General features: G+C 49.4%; 1 long non-coding RNA gene across 1 annotated transcript; it reads left to right on the top strand.

Moving 5' to 3' along the window:
* Positions 1-5,006: 5,006 nt before the first annotated feature.
* Positions 5,007-9,871, top strand: LOC119086524. The gene is made up of 3 exons (XR_005089829.1): positions 5,007-7,368; positions 9,308-9,403; positions 9,835-9,871. It is a non-coding gene; the product is annotated as an uncharacterized LOC119086524 (long non-coding RNA).
* The last annotated feature ends 375 nt before the right edge of the window (positions 9,872-10,246 follow it).

Genomic DNA, 10,246 nt, shown 5'->3' on the forward strand with positions numbered 1-10,246 from the left:
AAAGCAGGTCTTTATAGAAAGACCTAGTCCAGGACCCCAGGGCCATCTGTCCGCCGAGCCCGAGGTAACAAGTGAGAGTAGAAACCTCTGAAAAACTACACAGTTCTCACGGTGAAAGGGTCAAGAGCAAGGGCTGTAGGAACGGCTGGAATTCTGCAAATGCCAGATCGTTTCACTGCTGCTCCTGTGGGTGACGTTGGCAACTTCTCAGAGCCCCTGTTTCTCCAACTGTAAAGTAGGGGCAGCAAGCAGTACTCACCACAAGCAGTGATGGTGGGGCTGAGTTACCTGCGGCGTCGCTTAGGACTCCGGTCGGTCTGCACCTGGGGAGCAGCCAAGCCGAATCGACTCCTGGTCCCGGGGTAGGCACAGCTTCAGGTTCTGTCCAAGAAACATCAGTTTACTTTGCAGAATGGACTCTTGTCCCTTGGCTACAAGTTCTGCCTCTCAGTATGGCAACTTCAAAATCACATGTTTTTAGATGAGAACAAGTGTGGATGGGTCAGCTAGACAAAAGGCCACGTTTATACCTGGGGGGGGTGGGGTGGAGAGAATGGATTTCAAGAAAAAGTGGCACCAGGAGATGCCATTCCAGACCTATCCATAATGCTTTCAAGATGTATTTATTTCACATGTGTTAGTGTATTGTCTGCATGTGTGTCCATGTACCATGTACATGTCTGCTGCTTCAGGAGGCCAGAAAAGGCCATTGGATCCCCTGGAACTGGAGTTAAAGGTGGCCGTGAGCTGCCATGTGGAGGCTGGGAACGGAACCCAGGTCCTCTGCAAGAGCAGCCAGTGCCCTTAACTACTGAGCCTTCTCCCTAGCTCCCAAATCTATTTAATAAAGATGTGTCCAACAGAAAAACAGTAAATACCACCATTCAAAAATCCCCAAAGTTGCACTTGGCCAAAACTCTATGTTACCAATCTTGTATAATACTAGAGGGATCAGCCTTAATATTATACATCCCAGGGGCTCAGGAGAGAGAACTACTAACGGCGAGGACTATTTTCAGGAAATATAATCGCAGCACACGGAGTTCTATAGTCCACTTGCTTTAATTCCTCTGGCATAACATCCTTTATACACAGCTTCAGTTCTGTTCTCATGTCTAGCTCCTTTCTTGCCTGATTTCTCTATATTTATCTACTGTCCCCTCTAGGTTCTATCTTAATTCCTTCATCTAGTTCTGTCCCTTCTAGGTTCTCATCTATCTAGTTCTTTCCCCTATCAGCTCCTCTTCCGTCTTCTTCTCTCTCATCTGGCTCTTCCTCATCTTGTTCTTCCCCATCTCATTCCTCTTGTTCTCTCTTCTAGCCCTTCAATCTAGTTCTTCCCCATCTCAGTTCATTCCTCTCAAGTTCTTACCCATCTAGTTCTTCCATTCTTTTTTCTCTGCCCTGTGCCCTAGAAGTCCTGGTATATAAAGGGAGGGTCCGAGCTAAATTGTGTAAAGCTATTACTTAACGTCCACCTCTCCTAGGCGGTGTCTCCCTGTGGAATTTACCGTAAGTCAGGAGACTTGCAGGTGGGCTGTTATCACTGTTAGTCCTCGGAAGCTGGGCGCCCCCCTGGGTGGTGTTTCCTGTAGTCCTTGAAAGTGGCTAAGGGAGATAATCTGATTCCAGAGAAAGCCTTTCCTGAGGCTGTTCTCCAAATACCTGGAATGTGTATGTCCAGAGAGTGATCAGTCCACACTGTTAGTCCTTCTTAGGGAAAAGTCAATTGGAAAAACTATGAAGGCACACATGATTTTCTTAACAGAATACAGCTGATATATAACAAGCCAAGTAACACCAAAAACTCCTTGGGATTTGGCTTCCTCTGGAGGAATTCCCTGATCCCTCCAGGTAGTGACTTTGCCATAACCAGCTGAGTTCTTACGATATATTCCTGCGGCCTGCAGCATACCAAGATGAAGTGGATACCATCCTTGTAAAGATAGAAATTCTAGAGAAAATGAATAAACCAACCTAAAATACTTACTGTCTGTATGCCTGTGGCCTTTCATCCTGTTTAACATTCATGTGGTGTTTATAGAGAGAGAAACGTGAGTCAGTTTTCCAAACAAGTCCTAATGATAACCATTAGATGTATCAAGCACAGCTTCATTTTTTTATATAATTTGCTTATTTTTATTTGATCTATATTAGTATTTTGTCTGCATGTATGTCTATGTGAGGGTGTCAGATCTTGGAGTTACTAACAGGTGTGAGCTGCTATATGGCAGCTGGGAATTGAACCCGGGTCTTCTGGAAGAGCAGCCAGTGCTCTCAACCGCTGAGCCATCTCTCCAGCCCAACATGGCTTCAGATTTTAAATCTTGCTACCCTGAATTATTGTCGTCTTTGGAATGGAAGGGAAAAGAAAGACAGAGCCTTGCCCTTAACTGGTTCCAGGCTCCCTTGGCTTTGCTGGAAGTGAGACTCTATTGAATACCTTCAGGATTTCTCTTGCCTTGAAGCAACAGACAAGTATGTGCTGATCCCTTCTAAATAGGGAACAGCAAGAACAGACAGGAGATTGGAGGCTCGGCGTCCCCGGAGCCAAGCTTCTCCCAGGCTCCTGAGCTGACGGGCACTGCAGAGCGCCCAGCTTTTAACGGCTAACTTATTAATTCCAGGCTGTGTAGGTTTAGACTGAAGGTCACAAATCTGGTTTTGACCTTAGTACTAACAGGAATCCTGTGGGAATCCTGAGTGGTCAAAGAAACGCTGTAATATTGCTAATAATTAATAATGGCAGCGGTGTCCCAGGTTTCTTGTTTTCCTGGTTTTTAATCCCTGAAGGCTTCGAATCACTTTGCAGACCAATCGTTTAACCCGCTGTTGACCTGTAACCCATCTGGGCACAGAATATCGCCCTGTTGCCGAGAATACAGCCATACTTCGGCTTGTTTAAGCGCGAAGACAGACACATTCTGAAACTCAGTGTAAACTTCAGGTAGGCAGGTTATAATTACCCACTTGAAACCAAGCCAGGAAGTGAAGTGAATACCTTCTCCTTCATGAAAAGCGCCCAGGCAACTTCTGGACCAGAGACAGAGCTTGAATTTCCATCTCCTCCACCTCCGGTTGTCAGAGCCTGTGTGCCACCGACATTCGGCCCCAGAAGGCATTTCACCACAGGGGTGGTGAGGGCCATCAGGAACCCTTCGGGGCGTTCAACAGCTGCGCTAGATGCCTAGATGCCCGTACATCCTTCCAGTGGGACAACCGAAAATGTCCCCAGACGTGGCCAAATGTCTCCTGGGGTGGGGGTGGGGCAAAGTCACCCCAGCAGAGAACTGCCAGGGTAGCTAGCTGCCTGTGCTGGGGTGCTGGCAAAGCACTTGATTAGCAGACTGCCTGTGCTCTGGGTTGCTTGAAGGACTCATGCTTTGCGAGGGACACACACTGCCTGTGGCCTTTAGAAACTAAGGCTCATTCCCTCCACACACACACAAATGGAAGAAATCCCACCACCACAGACTATCCCACACCATCCTCTCCCTAGAGTATTGCTTCTGGGCATCCAAATGCCCCACAATGGCTGTGATCGCTCTAATAAGAGTTCTGGGACAGGCTCTCTAGCCCCAGAATGCACCTCAACGTCCTGGGTCCTAGCTCCTGCCGCTTCTGGGCTCCATGGCCCCTGTGTAACAGCTGTAGAAAGGCCTGGACACGCTGTGGTAGCACCAGCTGCTAACGTCTCTGACCACAACCTGCTCTCGCTCGGCAGCTTCAAACCCACAGTTCCCCCCCACACACACACACACCAGACCCTTGACACCCACCCCACCCCCTGCCCCTCAGCCCTGCCTGGCCCAGGCTGGCAGAACCAGACAGACTTTTCTCACAGTCCAGGAATGTGAACATTTCCCCTACAGTCTTCCACATGAAATGTATTTTGCATCACAAACCCCATGCCATTCACACACACAAACTAGAGATTTTACTTTTTGAACTTTTCAGACTTAATTTTAGGCTTAATAAAAAAGCACTAAGCGCCAAGGATAAGCCTGGTAAGGCAGCTACGCGCCTGTGATCCCGGTAGCTGGGAGATCAAGTCAGGAAGGTTAGTGGTTCAAGGCCAGCTTGGTCTACATTTGACTTTGTTTCAAAAAACCAAAACAAGCAAACAAATAAACAAAGAGCTAGGCATTCCGAGGCTGAGGCAGGATGATAGAAAGTCCCTGGATAGTCACACAGAGACTCAAAAATCTCAAGAGAGAAATGTTGTATTACATTATACCAAAAATAAAATAAAATAAAAAAAAAAAATCCCGAGGGGCAACAACTGAATTACCATATATCCCTCGCCCAGCTAAACATACTAACATAGCTTATGTCATAATCAGGAAATTAGTGCCTGTACAACGTTATAGATCAAACTTAAGACTCCGGTTTCCCAATATTGTCCCTTTCCGGTTCCGGGGGCCGGAAGTTTTTGAGAGTTCCTCAGTCCTGCCGTACTTTCTAGGACAGCCAGAGCTATTACACAGAGAAACTCTGTCTCAGAGAGAGAGAGAAAGTTCTACCTATGGTGATCAATATTGTCAAGAGGATCTGGGATCATGGAGGAGACAGGTCTCTGAGCATGCCTGTGAGGGAGTTTCTAGGTTGAGTTAATTGAAGTGGGGAGACCCATCTAACATGTGGTAATCATTCTAGGGGCTGGAGTCCTGGACTGAATAAAACCAAGAAAGAGTGAATGGCAAGGTAAGGCACACCTCAGATGCCAGCACTCGGGAGGCAGAGGCAGGCAGATCTCTGAGTTCGAGACCAGCCTGGTCTACAGAGCGAGTTTTGGGACAGCCAGGGCTACACAGAAAAACTCTGTCTCTTAAAAAAAAAAAAAAAAGGCTTTGGGGAAACTGTCTCTGCCTTATGAGAGACCCTCTGACATTGTCTATTGTTGTTCAAAGATTTCTTGAGAGAGAGAGAGAGAGAGAGAGAGAGAGAGAGAGAGAGAGAGAGAGAGAGAGAACATGTATGCAGTTGACCAGAGTCCAGAAGAGGGCATCAGATGCCCTGGGGCTAGAATTAGAGCTGACTCTGTTGGATGCTGGAAACAGAACCTGGGCCCCTGCGAGAGCAGCGTGTGCTCTTACCCGCTGGTCCATCCCTCCAGCTCTACTGTCCCTGGGTGGCCGCTGGTTCGAAAGCACCATTCAAGGCGGCTCTCTCCTACTCCTCTTACTGGAATGTCTCGCGGCTCTGCCTCAGTGACTCCACACAGGGTTTTCTTTCTTCCTCTCTGCCCAGGTTTGAACCATCTTGACTTCCCCACTCTGTCTGACCCCCCCTCAGCACAGTGAACCGAGACACCGCTCTCATTTCAACTTGGGGGGAGGGGGGCTCTCCCCACCTGCGCTTCCAGCTCTGACTTCTTCTGGTGGTTTCGAGAAGCTCCTCCCTCCGTGGATGTCCTCCGGGTAGTCACATTAGACTCACAGAACCCAAAATCAGGCGAACTACGCTCTCCAGGTTAACTGGAATTTTTGTGTGTTGGCACTCGCTGTGGCTCCCCTCCCCACACCTGTACCTAGTGGCGGTACACTCCCATGCTCGTCAGCTCAGCTTTGCCCTGGAGTCTGCCCACCAGCCACCCTGCTCCCTTCTCTAACTTAGAGGCGAGCAAACATCTCTTTTGGTTCTGGATGTTTGAAACAGGGTCTCACTCTAGAGCCCAGGCCGGCCTTGAACTTGTGATCCTCCTGCCTCAGCTTCCTGAACTATTGTTACAGGGATCGGAGGGATAGTCCCAGCCTTGCTGTTTGCTTGCCCAGCCCTCCGGCCCCACTAAGCCACACCCAACCCCTTGTCAAGTTTTCGGGAACCACAGAACTACCTGCAGGGCTCCTTTAAGCCCCCAAGTTCTGTCCCCAGTCCATAGAAGAGAGGGACCTGATGAGCAGGCCCGTCCTCAGAGACTGGTAACAGTCTTCACACCAGCACCCTGAAATTCCCACTCCTAACAAGTTCCCGGCGGCCGGGAGAACTCTGACACCCACATACTAACTCCAGGCTCCCCGCTTCCTTCCCGGCCTGCAGAGAAACAGCACAGAGTCAGACCACCACTCTGCCTGTCCACCCGGACGGCCAGTGGCACCTTAAATCTCCCACACCCACAGTTCCCTCTAACGGAAGGCCCTGCCCGTGTGCCAGCCTCACAACAACTTGGATCTCTCCCTTCCTGGAGAGGACCAGCCCTAAACCAGCAGCTCCAGGCCGACTGTCGCAGTTGGTGTCTCCAGGCTTTCCTTTACAGGCCCTGGCGACAAGGACAGCGGCCGATCGTAAATTGGACGCGGTGTGTTCCTGCTGCGTTGTGGCAGCCTCTGTGACTAGCTACCACTGTCGCCCTACACTAATTAGGGTTCCTGCTTGAAGCAAGGGTCTGGGAGAGCTTCCCAGAGAACAACTGAGTGCCAGGGAGCCTTTTGAACACAGTTACCGGTGATGTCAGAGAAACAAGCTGGTGCTCTTTTTTCGGTTTTGCTCTTTGTTTTTGAGGCAAGATACCTAGCCCAGGCTGGCCTCCCTGAATTTCACGGTCCCCCTGTGCCCCCACCACCTCCCTCTCTGCTGCTAGAAGCACAGAGAAGGACCTAATGAGGGAGGAGAGGGGACTCCACCCATTTGGTAAAGAGTTGAAATTGATGCGATTCACTGGGGGGAAATATAAACACAGAGCACACCAGACCCTTTTAACAGGAGGCGTGGGGGTGGGGGGAGGGCAGGCAGACTAGAGGCGTCACCCAGGGCCAAGCCAGAAGACATGCGGGCTCCCCGAGACATGTTTGTTGGAGAAGTTTTGGAAGATCATTCAAAGGAGGCCGTGCTGTGCCCGCAGCAGCCCATTCAAGAACTGGCTTGCACAGACAGGCAAAGCCCAGGCAGGCGCCCTGGCCTGGGGCCTGGGGCGGCCCGGCCGTGCAGGAGGCCGGGCTCGGGTGAGCCGCACTGCCACCAGCCGCCGGCAGGTGTCGCTTTCCGGGGCCCGGAATCCACCGTGAGTTCAGCAAATGGAGGCGCGAGGAGGAGGCTGGGACGCGGGCAGAGAAGCGGATTTCCTGGCCCGGGAACATCCTGGCTCTTGTTTCGGGGCGGTGGGGGTTGGGGGGGGGAGCAGTGTTTCTGGTTTTGTTTTTAAATCAGAGACTTACAGGTCATTTACTGGGTGTCAGGCCCTGCAGGAGTGATTGAGTGTTCACGCGGGGACTCAGGTCCTGTCCCGGTCACCCTGACCTCAAAAGCAAGGAGGATTTTTTTTTTAAGGCAGCCACATGATTTCTGATGCCCAGTGCTTGAACACTCAAGTTTGGGGGGGAAAAAAACCCAGCTCTCGAGCCAAGCAAGGACTTTGTCTCTAGTTATAAGGTAAGAGGGGCTTTGCTTTTCTTTAAACCCTCTTACTTCCCGGTGGCTTTAAAATCGTCACCGAGGGCCAAGTTTGCGCTCCGCTGGGGATGCAGTGGACACAATGAATCTTGCAGACCTTGGCGCCTAGGGGCCGCAACAAGCAGATGACCGCGCAAGCGAGGGCAACCTAGCCTAATGTTGGTCCGACAGGCATTTTAACCCCACTAATGGCAGGGCCTAAGAGGGAGCCCGGAGCCTAGGTGTCTAAATGACAGGGTCCTGTGTGAAAGCCACCACCCGGGGCAGGGAACATCACGTTTGCCTTCCACCCAAGCACAGAGGTGATAGAGGCAGTCCGACCCCTGATCACTGAGCCTGTTCTCTTACGAATTCATTTCTGGACTGGCCCTGGGAACCACTGCCTGCTGTATATTTAACTTATACGAAAGAAACTGTATCCTAGAGTCTGGCTGAAGTGAGAAAGGGTTCTATGTAGCTACCTCTATGTAGTCCAGTTTCTGTTTTTCTGTTGCTTGGTTTTAGGTTGTCTGACTTTCATGCACTGAAATTGTTTGGGCTTTTTTTTTTCTTTGTATTTTGAAATGTTTTAAAAATTCAGAATCCCAGGAAAGACTTTATATATACATATACATACATACATACAAACATACATGTGTTTTGTGTGTGTGTGTGTGTGTGTGTGTGTTTTACTCACCAGGCTAACAGAACACAAGCCATGTGGTTCCATCCTCTGGGGGTTGTAGTCTGCAAAAGTCTCATCATACCACCAGAGAAATTATCACAAATTCCCACAACACACTTTGGGGCGACATCTTGGCTTTTGGCCCTTTTGGAGAGGGTAGGAATGAGGCTAAGCTGGAGATGAGAGCTAAAAGGTGCCCGGCTTCCCGCTATGTTGGTTTTGGGCCCCCTTTCTCTGAATGGGGAAACAGAGTCCTCCATAAGCACCTTTATCTCTGTCTGATAAATAAAACAATTCAGGCCAGCAAGACAGCTCTGCAGGTAAGGAAGGACACTTGCTGCAAGTCTGATGATGCGATGCCGTCCCTGGAACCCACCTAGTGGAAGGAGAGGACTTCTACAAGCTGTCCTCTGAGCTACACACACACACACACACACATACACACACATACACACACACAGTGTTTTAAAATATTTTTTAAAAGCATACAAAACTCCATACTCAGTGTTCTCTGAGCGTGTGTCCTTTTTCTTCATACCCCTTTTCAAAAGAAGTTCTGCCTCATAGAAAGAAACTACTCCACTACACACCTGTAATCCTAACACTCCAGAGGCAGAGGCAGGAAGATTGCAAAGCCATGCGGTCCCTGCTAGGAACTGGAAGCTTCTAGAAACAAAGTTGCTGCCTGTGGTGGTGAGGTCTTCACTGTACTTGCTCCATCCCAGCTTCCTCTCAACGAATGATGGATTTAGAATATTCATCTATTAAATCCTATCATATTATACTTGTTAAATTGTTCCAGTCTCTTAAAAGAATTTGGAGCTGGTGTAGTAGCACATTCCTGAAATCCAGACAGGAAGGCCTCCAGTTCCAAAGCAGCCTGGGATACACACATACACAGTAAGACCCAATCTCAAAAAAAAAAAAAAAAAAAAAAAAAAAAAAAAAAAATTAAAGCAATTTTCAAGAAGGATGTAGGACCCCGGGTCTGACAACTTAATAAGATGACGTCTTCTCTTGGTATCGGCCACTGATTCTTCAGCATGGGTGGCCGTTTGAATGAGAAAGGTCCCCCACAGGCTCATTATTTGGACATTTGGTGCCCAGTAGGTGGCGCTGTTTGAGGCCGTAGAACTTTCAGGAAGTGGAGCTTTTGCAGGAGGAAGTATGTCACTGGGGATGGGCTTTGAGGGTGTCTAGTCTCGCACCACTTCCTGTTTGCTCTCTCTGTTTCCTGTTTGCTCTTGAACATAGGATCTCTCAGCTTCCTGCTGTGGTCACCTGCCAAGCTTCCCCCACCATTATGGATTCTCCTTCTGGAACCATGAGCCTAAATACGCTCTTTGTTTCGTAAGTTGCTTTTGGTCCTGGTGTTTGGTCACAGCAACAAATACAGTGTGCTCTTTATAACAGTGTTGTCTGGGGTGAAGCTGGAGATCGAGCCTCATACCTAACAGCCGAGCCCTCCATCAAATCTGGGATGAGCAACACTTCAGAGAAGCGGTGATTCATCTTTGCAAATCACTCTTGGTGTCCCATCTGTGAAGAGGCCCCAAAATAGCTTGACCACACAGTAGCCATGATAGGCTTAGGGGCCTAGACACAGCTTCTCTGACAGGCTGACTCCAGGCAACACCCAGATCCAGGAAAAGCCTCGAGCTGATACCACCCAGGGATCCACCCAGGGGTGAGGAAGTACCTGACATCCCAAACATTCCAACCATTAGATACGGTGGCCAGATGTCCCCAAGTCTAGCACACACCTATTTTTTGTTTTACAGATACCCCTGGACAATTGTCAGCCAACCAGGGTCCTGGACCCTGGAAATCCCCTCACTCCAACCTCTGCTATGATAAAAACTCTGCCCCACCTGAGCTCAGGGCTCTCTGCTCTCACCACTGTGCTGGACAGACAGAGGGACCAAGCTCTGGAGCTTGAAATAAAGGTTCTTTGCTTTTACATGCGGGATTCGGTCTCTGTGGTGGTCTTTTGGGGTCCCCCCCCCAGAGTGGTCTGGGCATAACACATCACCTCTCCTACATCTGTGCATTATCAACAAGTGCTCTACACCCAACTTCTGTCTGTCTGTCATTGAAATCTATGCACTGCCTCGGCCTTCCACTCCATTCTATTTGTTTAAACGGTGGAGTTTAGTTCTCCTTATGTCTCGTGTTTTTACCTGCTGCTCTTTT

Source organism: Peromyscus leucopus, chromosome 23 (genome assembly GCF_004664715.2).
Source record: "Peromyscus leucopus breed LL Stock chromosome 23, UCI_PerLeu_2.1, whole genome shotgun sequence".
NCBI lineage: Eukaryota > Metazoa > Chordata > Mammalia > Rodentia > Cricetidae > Peromyscus > Peromyscus leucopus.